At 34.9% G+C, this 14,727-nt stretch overlaps 1 protein-coding gene across 3 annotated transcripts in view; it reads right to left on the bottom strand.

The window, feature by feature from the left end:
* Positions 1-14,727, bottom strand: part of ACER3 (alkaline ceramidase 3) — a 159,035-nt gene that overhangs the window by 99,352 nt on the left and 44,956 nt on the right. Inside the window, exon 2 of one of the 3 annotated variants that reach the window (XM_041729978.1) lies at positions 10,723-10,797. The exons of the other annotated variants lie outside the window; for them this stretch is intronic. The gene's annotated coding sequence lies outside the window, so the exon portion shown is untranslated. The remainder of the gene's footprint in view (positions 1-10,722; positions 10,798-14,727) is intronic. 3 annotated transcript variants of the gene reach the window in all.

Here is a 14,727-nt window from a genome sequence, read left to right as displayed (position 1 = left end):
AGGCCAGAGGAACCAAAGAGCCATTGCAGCTGCCTGCTTTCTGCCTTAGGCTGTATCTTACCAGGCTTTCCACTGGTTACTTTTACTATCTGTAAGGCTACTTTCCTGGTTACCTCATTTCCTCACTTCCTGTTCATTGACTATGCAGGCTACTTAGCTATCTGTGGTTCCTACTTCTCTGGTTGAGCCTGTCCCTGGGTTTTGGCTACTAGGCTGGACATGTTAATTCAAAGTATAGTCCTATAAAAACCACAACTGCATATACACAGGTTAAGAAATATTAACCAAAATATGTAAACACTCTTTCTGCTGGGTGATGTTATTATCACATTACCTTTTCAACAAATTAGAAAAAAAAAGATCATTGATATTTCTGGCAATGTCTGAAAAGCTGGAACCAAAATAAAGGGTATAAGTTATAAGCTGGTTATAAAATGATTTCCAAAGGTCTTTTCCACAGCACATTGATTTTATGTCTGTTTCATTACTAACTGTAATTGCTATAATCTTAAAGGTTATTAATCTAGTATGCAATCCACTTACTTCCCCCTAGACAAAAGGCATAACGTTCTTAAGATCATTTAAGATGACTTTGATTTAGTCTGGCAGTGACACACTGTAGGTAAGATCAGACTAAAGGCTATTCATGCAAAGAATTTTCAATGGTCCTTCTCACGAGGAAATGACTTTGTATCTCTGACATTTCTACTTCAGTAATTTTCTACTTTACCCTTGATCTTAGGGATAATAAAAACCTTTAATAGACTTTTTCTTGCTCTACTTTATTTATGTTTTGACTATTTTACAACTCATCTTATGTTTCTTGTTGCTAATTATCTACTTTAGATAAACGCACAACAAATACATTTGTGCAACTACAAATAGACTTCGTAGATTTGGGAGTAAAGGGAAAAATTAAATCTCAGGAGAAAAAAATCAAATCTTGTGAAAAAGGTTTCTTTTGGCATGGTTCTATTTTACATTAGACACAATTTTTAATTACTGGTTTATGGTATAATGATTAAAAGCATAAAAATCTGAGTTCAAGGGGGCTCCCCACAGGGAGGCTGCTTCTCCCTCTGCCTATGTCTCTCATGAATAAATAAATAAAATCTTAAAAAAAAAAGAAAGATCTGAGTTCAAGGTATTGCTCTACCATTTACAAATTATGTGATTTGGGTCAAACTATTTCTCAAATATCCATTTATAAATAATGTTAAAGAGTTCCTCATAGGTTGTGAAGAGTTTTAAATGACATAATATAAATTAATATACTTTCCACAGAGCCTGATATATTATAAATGCCCTATAAATGATAATTATTGTTCTCTCTTCAAACTCCATCAATGTTAACAGCAAATTTTATGGCTTCATAAAAATTAATGACTAAGCCATAGTCACATGAAGCTTAGAAAATTCCAAGAGTCCTAATATCAAACACTAAATAGTAACCAGGCAGGCAGAATTCAGATTCAAACAACTTTGTCTTTGCTTTTCAATTTACTCTCCTAGCTTTATTATGGGATAAGGAATACTAAATTCATTTGAATTCATTATCATCTCTCTACATAAATAAGTATAATTTTGAAAATATTTACCTAAAACAAATACTAGATTCTTATTCTCCCTTCAATTTAATAGCATTTCTACTTTTCTAATAGACTTACTAGAAAAATAATCAGAGGTGACATCTTTGATTCTTCTATTCATCTGTTATAAGCATCTCTTCCTTTCATAAAAAGTGCATATTTATACTACATTATAGTAGAAAAATAAACAAAAAGAGAAAAAGATTTTAGACAAAGGGACTGGATGGTCCCAAAGCAGCTATAATTGAGATGGCAAATTAAACTGAAATCAAGCTTACCAGAACTGGCAATTGCTCAGGGACACAAGATGGGAAAAATATGAAAAAGTAACATTTTTAATTCTTCTTTAATTCGAGATGCCTGGGTGGCTCAGCAGTTGAGTGTCTGCCTTGGGCTTAGGGAGTGATCCCCGGATCCGGGATTGAGTCCCACATCGGGTTCCTTGTAGGGAGCCTACTTCTCCCTGTGCCTGTATGTCTGCCTCTCTCTTTCTGTGTCTCTCATGAATAAATAAAATCTTTAAAAAAAAAAAAAACCTCTTCTTTAATTCTTCCTCACTATACTTGATATCTTGTCTTTGTAACACTGAAGACAATTGTTAGCATATACTCAATCATAAAATTATCTATGTAATGCCCATCTCTGCTGCTAACCTGTAAGCTCCAATCAACAATATATGTGAATGATACCCAGCACCGAACAGGTTCTCATTAAACATTTGTTGGATGAATTGAAAAATGACTAAATTCTTAGTGGATTTAGGCTCCAAGTCAGAACACAAAATACCTCATAAATTCCTAACAATCTGTCCCTAATATGCTTCAACACAAGGCCAAAGTTTCCTGTAAAATCTCCCTCAACTCCCAAAAATAAGTGCATCTCATAGTTATTAAGCATTTTTATCACAAAATTAAAACACTGAACATCTTATACAAGTATTTACTAAATTTCCTTGATTTGTTAATCAAATCTCTATTTCTAGATAAAGTTTGTTCTATGTACATGCGGGTGTCTCTCATATACACAATACACACAATATTTTTAGTGGCGAGACTTATCTTGGTGAAAAATTCCAACAAGTACATACATGAAAAAGAAGTCTTATTAGCAAAACATGCCTGCTGTTTGAGGTGTTTAAAATAAGGCATCCATTCATTCACCATCCTTCTCACACATTTACCTTGCACCAGGTATTGCTGACTGCTAGAAATCCAGAAGAGAAAGACTTTCAGGATGCTCAGATAGAACCAACAGTTAAAAACAGATTATGACAGTTAATATGGACAGTGATATGATCTCAATCATAAAACCAAGAATAAGGTATAGAAGTAACACGAAGAGAGCGATTGTTAGATCAGCAAAGATATCTCTCCTGTAATCACTGTCCATTTTTATTCCTATATTTCCTTCAAATCTCTTGTTCATTGTTAAACTGCCTGATATTCTAGCATATAGACTATAAGTGCTCAATAAATCTTTTAAAAAAGTAAACCCTTTATTTTGAAAATACTTTAAGATATTGCAGAATTTATGAAAATATTACAATGAGCTCCTATATACCCTTAACCTAGATTTACTAACATTTTCCCATATTTTATCTCTCTGAATACATAAAATATGTACATAAAGTAAAACACACATTAGTGTTATTTTGTTGAATCACTTAAGAGTAAGTTGCTAAAAACTATGACCTTTTACCTTTAAATTCTTTAGCATTTATCTCCCAAGCAGGGACGTTCTCTTATATAATCACAATGCAGTGATTAAATTCAGGAAACTTGTATTAATAAAATATTATCTAATATACAGTCCTTATTCACATTTCACTGATTTGCCAAATATTACCCTTTAGACTTTCTTCTCCTCATGCTGAATATCCCTTATTTCATTAAGCTGTTAATCTGCAACAGTTCCTCAGCCTTTCTCTCTCTGTCATGACTAATATTTTTGAAACTTTAATTTTTTTAGTTGTTTCATAGAATGTGCCTCAGTTTGTTGTGGGGTTTTTTGTGTGTGATTGTTTTCTTACCATTTGTTTCACATTACGCACTTTTGGCAGTAATACTGTATAAATGATGTTTCCTTTTCAGTGCATCACACCAGGAAGAACCAGTTATTAGTTTATATCATTATTAATCATGTTAACTTTGATTCCTTGAATAAGACGGTACTTGCCATATTTCTTGTGTTGTTACCATTTTTCCATTTGTAATTAATCAGTAACCTGCCAGAAGATTCTTTCAGGTTGTATAACTATTTCCCAAACACTTTCACCCAGTATTTTTAGCATTCACTGATGACTCTTGTCTGAGTCAATTATTACAATGATGGTTGCACAACAGTGATTAAAAAAAAAAAAACTGTTTACACTTATTAGTTGGCAATTAAGTTCTTTTTTTTTTTTTTTTAAAGAATTTATTTATTTATTTATTTAATTCATGAGAGGCAGAGACATAGGCAGAGGGAGAAGCAGGTTCCATCAAGGGAGCCCAATGTGGGACTCAATCCTGAGACTCCAGGATCACACCCTGAGCTGAAGGCAGACGCTCAACTGTTGACCGCTGAGGCACCCAGGCGTCCCGGCAATTAAGTTATTATTTAAATTTAAGTTAGGGGGACAGGGATGGCTCAGCAGTTGAGCATCTGCCTTTGGCTTGGGTCATGATCCTAGGGTACTGGGATTGAGTCCCGCATCAGGCTCCCCACAGAGAGCCTGCTTCTCCCTCTGCCTGTGAATCTGCCTCTCATGAATAAATAAATAAAAACTTAAAATAAAAATAAATTCCAGTTATTTAATATACAGTGTAATATTAGTTTCAGGTGTACAACATAGTGATGAAACACTTCCAAACATCATCCAGTGCTCATCACAAGTGCCCTCAGTCCCCATCAAAGTTTCACCCATTCCTCCCTACCCTCTCCCCCCCTCTGGTAACCATCAGTGTATTCTCTATAGTTCAGTCTGTTTCTTGGCTTGGCAATTCTACTCTTTAAAAAAAAGCTTTTCCTTCCCATACCATTTATTTGTTTGTAGATTCTTTTTTTATACCATATATTGTAATCCAATTCTGTCGTTTTTCATTTGGAAGTTCCAAATGTCCTGGCTTGGCCAACTGCCTTCTGGTTATTTTGACAGGATTCTCTCACTTTTTGGACACTTTCTTACTTTCTAGATGTGCCAGACTCCTCTTGTATTCTCCTTGCTCATCCCAGAAACCAGTCATTTCTCCAAGAAGTCTTCATTCCTTCAGTGAGTAAAGATTTTTAGAAAGCAAAGCCTCAAAACTAAGATGTGTTTGCTGCTACTTAAGACTCATTGCTTCTAGGTATCCTTTCAGAAGATAAAACGTGAAATTTTTTTTGTTTTAATTATACTGATACCTCTAACTCCAATCCAATATCACAAGGTTCTTCCTTATCTTCCCCCATTCAAATTTATATCTTCTTTCTTCCACATGAGAACTCTCCTAACAACACCATTTCAATACATTTCCTCATTTGCTTAATCCTTAAGGGCATACCAAAATAAATTTAGAATTGCTATACTCTTACACTACCAATAATAAATAAAAAAATAAATAAAAGTAAATAAAATTAGTAAACTAATAAAGTTCAAGATTTCATTGAATTTCCTTTTGTTTTCAAACTGAAGACATATAATGAAAATAACATTTAAAGTTAATTGGATTAATACTTTCACTTTCCTCCTATGTGGCTATGTTTTCTGATAAATGGTAGAATACTTTTTTTCATTATGATTATGATTTTTATGATTTTTATGATTTATGATTATTTTTACATAAGTCTTTGTTTCACAGCAAAATTGAGCAGAAGGCACAATATTTCCCATATAATCCCTACTTCCCCATATGCATATCTTCCCCATTATCAACATCCCTAGAGATGCATGTGTTACAATTGATGAAGCTACATTAACACATTATCACCCAAAGTCCCAAAGCCCATAGTTTACATTATAATCACTCCTGATGCTGTACCAAGAGTGATTGTACACTCCTGGTACATTCTATGGATTTGGACAAATTTATAACGACATGTACCTACCATTTCAGTATCACAGAAATCTAGAATAGTTTCACTGTGCTAAAAATCTCTGTGCTCTGCCTATTTGTCTCTCCTTCCCCCAAACTCCTAACAACCCTGATCTTTTTACTATCTCCATAGTTATGCCTTTTCCAGAACATCATAGCCTTTTCAGACTGGCTTCTTTCACTAATAGACATTTAAGGTTCCTTTGTTTTTTTTATATTTTGATAGCTCACTTCTTTTTAGCACTGTAATAACATTTCAGATACCATAGTTTATCCATTTGTCTACTAAAGGACTTCTTGTTTGCTTCCAAGTATTGGCATTATAAATAAAGCTGGTATAAACATCTGTGTAATTTTTGCATGGATGTAAGTTTTCAATTCTTTTGGGTAAATAACAAAAAGCATAACTGCTGAATTGTATGGTGAGATGTTGAGTTTTTGCAAGGAACCACCAAACTGTCTTCCAAAGTGGCTGTTCCATTCTGCATTCCTACCAGCAAGTAATGAAAGAGTTCAATATTGCTCCACATCCTCAAAAGTATTGAGTGGTGTCAGTGTTCTGGATTTTGGCCATTCTAATAGATGTGTAGTGGAATCTCACTGTTATTTTATTTTATTTTTAAAAGATTTTATTTATTTATTCATAGAGACACAGAGAGAGAGAGAGGCAGAGACACAGGCAGAGGGAGAAGCAGGCTCCATGCAGAGAGCCCGACACGGGACCCGATCCAGGGGGTCCCGTGGATCATGCCCTGGGCTGCAGGCAGCGCTAAACCGCTGTGCCACCAGGGCTGCCCCTCACTGTTATTTTAATTTGCATTTTTCTGATAACATAGGATGTGGAGAGTCTTCTCATATTATTTACCATCTATATATCTTGTTTGGTGAGGTGTCTGTTAAGGTCCTTGGTCTATTTTTTTAAATAAGTTGTTTCCTTAATGTTGAGTTTTATTTTTATTTAAAGACTTTATTTATTCATGAGAAACACAGACAGAGAGAGAGGCAGAGATACAGGGAGAAGCAGGCTCCATGCAGGGAGCCTGATGTGGGACTCGATCCTGAGTCTCCAGGATCAGGCCCTGGGCCAATGGCAGATGCTAAACCACTGAGCCACCCGGGCGTCCCAATGTTGAGTTTTAAATTTACATCTGTATACAAGGAGTTCTTTATAGGGGCACCTGGGTGGCTCAGTGGCTAAATGCCTGCTTTTGGCTCACCTTCCCATCTGGGGGTCCTCCCGCGCAGGGAGCCTGCTTTTCCCTCTGCCTCTCTATTCTGTGCTTCTCATGAATAAATAAATAAAACCTTAAAAAAAAAAAAGAGTTCTATATATTTTGGATAACAATTCTTTCTCAGATTTATCTGCAGCAATTCAGCTTTCTTGGTATTCAGTCAGGTTCCCTCCCCTTAATTTCTACTACTCCTGTTCTGCCTGATGGAATCATAGTTTTTGAGTACATGAAATCATATAATATACAAAAAGGTTCCTCTGAGAAGTGTTAACCCCCTTATCTATCCTTTTACATTTTATTTTACACTCTGTATCTTTTAAAGCATATATGGGTTTTATGTTTAAAGCTTATGTGGGATTTTCAGTTGTAATAAACATCCATGTGTCCATTTAATTTTGAATTATTGGGTACATAGGTACATATCTTCACAGAAAATTATTTATTTATTTATTTATTTATTTTTTTAATTTTTTAACTTTTATTTATTTATGATAGTCACAGAGAGAGAGAGGCAGAGACACAGGCAGAGGGAGAAGCAGGCTCCATGCACCGGGAGCCCGATGTGGGATTCGATTCCGGGTCTCCAGGATCGCGCCCTGGGCCAAAGGCAGGCGCCAAACCGCTGCGCCACCCAGGGATCCCCACAGAAAATTATTTAAAACATGAATTCTGAACCAAAGGGTAATTGAATATTAGCTTTATTAAATATTGCCAAATTCACCTACAAAAATGTTGTATTCTCACCAGCAATATGTGAAGAGTGCCAAGTTCAACCACAGCCTTGCCAAGAATGTGTTGTCAAGCATCTCACTTTTTGCCAGTCTGACAAATGAGAAATAATACATCACTGTAGTTCTCGTTTGCATTTCTTTTATTATGAATGAACTATCTTTCCTTAAATATGTTGGCTATTATTTTTTAAGATTTTATTTATTCATGAGAGACATACAGAGAGAGGCAGAGACATAGGCGGAAGGAGAAGCAGGCTCAATCCCAGGACCCCAGGATCACAACTTGAGCCAAAAGCAAGACGCTCAACCACTGAGCCACCCAGGCATTCCCTATGTTGGCTATTTTTTAAAAAGATTTTATTTATTTATTTGAAAAAGAGAAGGGGAACATGAGCAGGGGGAGAAGGAGGGGCAGAGAGCTCAGCAGGGAGCCCACGGGGGCTTGATCCCAGGACCCCGAGATCATGACCTGAGCTGAAGGCAGACATTTTAACTGACCAAGCCACTCAGGCACCGCATCCTTAGTATTTTTTTTTTTTTAAGATTTTATTTATTTATTCTTGAAAGAGAGAGAAAGAGGCATAGACATAGGGAGAAGCAAGCTGGGGAGCCTGATGCAGGACTCGATCCCATGACTCCGGGATCACGCCATGAGCCAAAGGCAGATGCTCAAACACTGAGCCACCCAGCTACCCCTCCCTCCTCAATATTAGGGATACTAAATCTCTACCTGTAGCATAAGTCATAAATATTTTCACCATTTGGTCTTTTGCTTTGACTACTTATAGTTTTCTTTTGCCAAGCCAAAGTTTTTATTTGATTGGCCAAAATTTTCTTTTATTACATCTGGATGCTGAATCATAGCTACAAAGACTTTCTTCTGCACAGTTAGGATATAGAAGAATTCATGTGCATTTTCTTCCAGTACTTACAAGATTTTAGTTTTTATAATGAGGTCTCTGATCATTTAAAACTTATTCTTATGCATGATACGAGGTATACATACATCTATTCTGTTCCTCTAAATATTATTAAATTATTCACCTTTTCTCCCAGTGATTAGAGATGCAATCTTTATCATATACTAAACTCTAATATGGGCTTGGGTCTATTTAGACCTTTTTATTTTTTTTCTAAAGATTTCATTTATTTATTTATTTTAGAGTGAGAGACAGAGAAAGCAAGCACGAATGAGGGAGAGGGCAGAACTGGAGGGAGAGGGAGGATTCTGTATTGTGCCCAGAGCCCCACATGGGGCCCAATCTCAAGACTCTGAGATCATGACCTGTACTGAAACGAAGAGTTAGAAGCTCAACCAACTAAGCCACCCAAGTACCCCTATTTATGCCTTAAAAAAAAAAAGTCCCCTTTCTATCTATTGGAATACCAGTACCATATACTATTTTACCAATAAGTGTTTTAGAGTATAATATATAGAAAGAGTAGTATATCCTTATAGCTCTTCCTTTTTAAAGATTGCCTAGATATCTTCACATGTTTATATTTTCATACGAACTCTCCTAATGAAAAAAACTTACTGGTTTTTCTATTAATAATTATTTTAATTAATACAATTTACTTAATAAATTAACCCAGACTAATAGAAATCTTTAAGTTATCTGTCCAAAAACAACTTTTTATTTGTTCAGATTTACTTTCATGTCATCAAGTGTCTTAAAGATCTTTTCACACAGATACTACATATTTCTTATTAAATTTATTCATAGATATTTTATGTTTTGAAATGGTACTTTAAATGGGGTTTTCTTTACTATTATCTCTAATGGGATATTGTTTGTATGTGTGAAGATTATTGCTTTTTATAATTTTAAGCCTGATATCTCACCAAATAGTTTTGTTGAGTTAGCTTGGTAATTGATTCTCCAGACTAGAGTTTTCAGGAATGCTACGGTATCTGGTTTTTTTTTTTTTTTTTAAAGATTTTATTTATGTATTCATAAGAGACACAGAGAGAGAGGCAGACAGAGGGAGAAGTAGGCTCCTTGCAGGGAGCCTGATGCAGAACTAGATCCCTGGATGGGGATCATGCCCTGAGCCGAAGGCAGGAGCTCAACCGCTGAGCCATCCAGGCGTCCCTGCTATGATATCTGTTAACAAAGATAGTTTCCTTCTTTCTCAATTTTTAGGCCCTTAATAATTTTCTCTAGTATAAGTGCACTGATTAATGTTTTTAGTGCTTCCGTACTGAGTAATAAAATGCTGGCTTTAGGATTGAGATATGTCTATTATCATATTAATACAGTATCCATCAATTCCTAATTTCTTGGGTTTTCTTTTTAATAAGAAATGGATATGAAATTTTAACAAAGCATTTTTCAGCATTTATGAAGATAATCACATGGTTTTTCTTCTTGAATTTACTACTCTAATATATTATATTAATGGATCTCCTAAATGTGAATGATCTACACTCTGGGGAATAAACTCCAAGTTGTCATGGTATATTATTTTCCAAATGTGGGGCCAGATTCTATTTATTATCTACTACTTTTTAAAATAAGAAAATAGAGAATTAAATAGATTTAACTATCTTGTTAATAACTCAAAAAAAAAAAAAAAGCTTTAAAACCACAAGTTCTTTTGTTTTTTAAGTTTGGCACAAACTGATTTGACAGTAAAATCTGACCTGATTGGACATAAGGCTATTCATAATAATTATTTACCCCAGTTAGTGTAAATATTCGTGTTAAGCGGCAAGATGAATAGTTCACCTATGGAGTGCTACCTATGGAGTCTTGGTGGGCTTAGTAGATATATTGTAGTACATATAATCTATTAATTTTCTAAAAAATTAAAAAAGCAATCTGAATTTAGAAATACTTCTAGTTCCAAGGAATCAAATAAGGACTTATTAATCTATATTAGTGGTGTAATTGCAAGAAATTTTTAAAAAAATATTGAGCTCAAGGGCTTTCTCTGACCTTCAGAGAGTAAATTTCATAAGGATGCTTTCCATGAAGAGATACTGATGCAAGAGGCCCGAAAATTTCATTATGATGCCTCTACTGTGCTCTATTTTTTTATCTCCCTTAATTACCCCTAAACCTTCTTCAGTTGGAAAAAGGTTACAGGAAAAAATAATTTAGAAAATATGTACCTCCATATATTCACAGGAATATCAGAAGACAGCAGATTACCACAATATGTGGAATAGTTACTCAAACCATCATATCTGTATAAACATAAAAAAAATGACTTTTGGTCATTAATATGCAAATGAATTCACTTAATAAGACATCGATCCCTAAAGAGAAAAATCCTCAAATTCAAGATGACAAGCAATCTTCAACAATTAGGAGTGGCTGCCTGGATCCTAAATATCAGGTACAATGGGAAAAGTAGCTATACCTCACCAGAAAGAGATACAGTGCCTATACATATATTGCTAATTTCAAGTCTTCTGTATCTTTAACCTCCTCCATTGCTTTTCTTCCTTCAGCCCCACCCCTGAGACATAAACACTCAACATCCTCCCTCTCACATATTGTGCACATTCCTCCATTTTCTGTGACCACTGGTTTTAAGTTTTTAATCAAGAATTGAGATATACCATTAAATTTACTCAATGCATGATTTTATGAATTTTAGTAAATTTAAAAAGTTGTGCAATATCACAATCCAGTTTTGTGGTAATTCCATCTGTCCTTATGCCCACCTGTAATCAACATTCAGTCCCACCCAAACCCCACGTAACTAATGATTTCCTTCTTATCTCCATAATTTTGCCTTCTCCAGAAATTTCATTCAAATAGAATCACATAATCTGTTTTCTTTTGTGTCTTTTAGTTTCTTTCACTTGGCATAATATTTGAGGTTCCTCTTTTTTGTTTCATGCATCAGTAGTTCTCTCCTTTTTGTTTGGTAATTTATGATATCTGCATTGATATTCATATTAGCCCTTAATTTTCCTTTTTTTATGGCACTTTAACAGGTTTACATAACAATGTTGTTTTCTTCATAAAATGAATATGGAAATTTTCATCATTATGCATGCTTCGAAAAAATTTATGTTAACACTGGGACTATCTCGTCTTTGAAGTTTTAGTAGAACTCAGAGAAACTATCTGGGTCTGGTATTATTTTATGGAGTACCTTGATAACTTACTCTATTTTCATATAAACAATGGTCTATTCAAAGCTTTCTATCTTTTCTGGGGTCGATTTTGCTAAACTATTTTCTTAGTAAATTATCCAATTCTAAATTTAGTTACAGAGCTTTTATTTTAATTTTTTTAAAGAACTCAGCAAATTAAAATTCTAGTTTGCTGTTGAACAGTATTGTTTCACACATACAACAAACAGGCCAAAAGAGGTTTTAAAATTTAATTCCTTTGTTTCGATGGGTATTTCCCTTTGTCATTTTTTTTTTTTTTTAAGATTTTATCCATTTATTCATGAGAGACACACAGCGAGGCAGAAACACAGGCAGAGGGAGAAGCAGGCTCCATGCAGGGAGCCCGATATGGGACTCATCCCAAGACCGCAGGATCATCCCCTAGCCAAAGGCAGAGGCTAAAACGCTGAGCCACCCAGGTGTCCCTGTCATTTCTTATGTCTGTTTATGCTTGCTCCTTTTTTCTTAAGTTAGCTAGTTGCCTACTTTTTCTTTAAAAAAGGGGGGGGGGGTGATGCATTAATTAGAACTATGTTTTTCTGTCCTTTATCTTGTTAGTTTCTGCTTCTGTCTTTATAATTTCCTCCCTTGGACTTTCATCTGATTTACTTTGTGGTCCTCTTTTCTTGCCTTTTGAGATCTTAACTAATATTTCACTTTGCCTTATATTTTATTATTAAGTTTTTTTTGTTTGTTTGTTTGTTTTATTATTAAGTTTTTAAACCTATGGATTGTCCTCTGATGGCTGCTTTAAATAAATCCCACAGATTACAATATGCAAAATTTTTGTTACAATTCTATTTTAAGGATTTTATAATTTCACTTTACATTTTCCCTTTCATTTAGAATTAATAGATTTAAAATTTTTGAAAAGAACGTTTGAAAAGAATGGTTAATTTTTAGCATGGATGCACTGTGATGATATATTATTTTATTATTTCCACTTAATGTTCCACTCTTGTTCTTATGAACATTTTATGCACACTTGAGAAGAGGGCATATGTTCCATAAGGGTATGAAATTCAGCATAAATTCATGTCAACTTTATTAGTTATGTTTTAGGTCTTAGATATTGTTGATTTTTGTTGTTCACTTCACCTGTTTTGTACTGAGTGTGGCATATTATAATCTTCTATCATTATAGTTCTATTTCTCCCTGTATCTTTTATAGTTTCTGCTATATAAAAATGGTATTTGTATTATTTGGTGCAGAGATATTTATAACTGTTGTATTTTCATTCTGAATCATGGCTTCTAGAATTTTAAAGTCTTTCTTTTTCACATTTAATGCTTTTTAATAAGAATTCTACTTTATATGATATCGAGATCACTAGCCTTATCTTCTTATGATTTCCAAATTTTCTGAATCATTTTGTTTTAGGTCTTTTTTTTTTTTTTTTTAATTTATGATAGGCACACAGTGAGAGAGAGAGAGAGGCAGAGACACAGGCAGAGGGAGAAGCAGGCTCCATGCACCGGGAGCCTGACGTGGGATTCGATTCCAAGTCTCCAGGATCGCGCCCTGGGCCAAAGGCAGGCGCCAAACCGCTGCGCCACCCAGGGATCCCTAGGTGTGTCTTTTGTATAAAGTTTAGTCTTGTTTAGTAAGCAAATTTTTAAATGTTTTCATTTTGACAATTAAGCTCATTTGTATTAATTGAAATGATAAGTTCAATCTCAACTCTATCATCTTACTATAATTGTTACACATCATTTTATATTTAGTATTTCTATAAGTAGTAAGTCTTTTTTGCTCTTTAAAAAATTTCTTTTGATAGGTAGGAAAGCGTTTTTTTGTTTCAGGGGTTTCTTTATTTCTTATGAATTTTATAGTTCCCTGAGTCCCCCTTTGTTTTCTTATTTGATCTTTATAATCCAACTTGTTATGCTTAAATCATATTCTTTAATACTCAAATTATTACATAGGCAACAGTCAACGAACTTATTCTACTTTGCTCTTTCCTTCCCTCATTAAAAAAATTTCTCATTCTGGGACTCCTGGGTGGCTCAGTGGTTGAGCGTCTGCCTTCGGCTCAAGGGCATGATCCTGGAATCCCAGGATTGAGTCCCGCATCAGGCTTCCTGCCTAGAGCCTGCTTCTCCCTCTGCCTGTGTCTCTGCCTCTCTCTCTGTGTGTCTCTCATGAACAAATAAATAAAATCTTAAAAAAAAAAACCCTCACTCTTTTTACTTATTAGACTATATAATGTCCATCTATTATCCTTCAGCCCTATCCCACTTGTTGCAGCCTTAGTTGAATATGTTAAAGGCTCATCATCAGACATTTTGCCAAAGTTTTCCCAGTTTTCTCTTACTTGGATAAACATCATTCCTTAGTATAATGTAGTCAGCAGAACCTTCTGTGATGATGGATATGCTCTGTATCTGTATTGCCCAACAGGGTAGCCATGAGCCACATATAAATATTGAGCACTTGAAATGTGGCTAGTAGACACTAACTTAGTACAGTGCTCACAGATTTATGAGGAAGGAGTCACATGTATAATAGTCAGTGAGTACCTGCATGTTTAAAAATGTCTTCTTATAACCCAGATATTTGAAAAAAACTTGACTGGAATAGGAAATCCATTTTTAATGTTTAATCCAACACTAAAAATGCTGTTTCATTGGTGCTTTTCTTTGTTTTGCTGATGATGTCTAATGCCAGCCTAATTTATTTGCCCTAGTCAAGTAACCCAGCCTTTTTTTTTTTTCAAAGATTTTTATTTGGGATCCCTGGGTGGCGCAGCGATTTGGCGCCTGCCTTTGGCCCAGGGCGCGATCCTGGAGACCCGGGATCGAGTCCCACGTCGGGTTCCCGGTGCATGGAGCCTGCTTGTGTCTCTGCCTCTCTCTCTCTCTTTCTCTCTGTGTGACCATCATAAATAATAAATAAAAAAAAAAATTAAAAAAAAAAAAAAAGATTTTTATTTATTCATGAGAGACACAGAGACACAGGCAGAGACAAGACAGAGGGGGAAAGCAGGC

This window comes from Vulpes lagopus, chromosome 15, assembly GCF_018345385.1.
Source record: "Vulpes lagopus strain Blue_001 chromosome 15, ASM1834538v1, whole genome shotgun sequence".
Classification (NCBI taxonomy): domain Eukaryota; kingdom Metazoa; phylum Chordata; class Mammalia; order Carnivora; family Canidae; genus Vulpes; species Vulpes lagopus.
The sequence above is the reverse complement of the archived record's forward strand: the minus strand, read 5'-3'. Positions and strand labels throughout refer to the sequence as shown.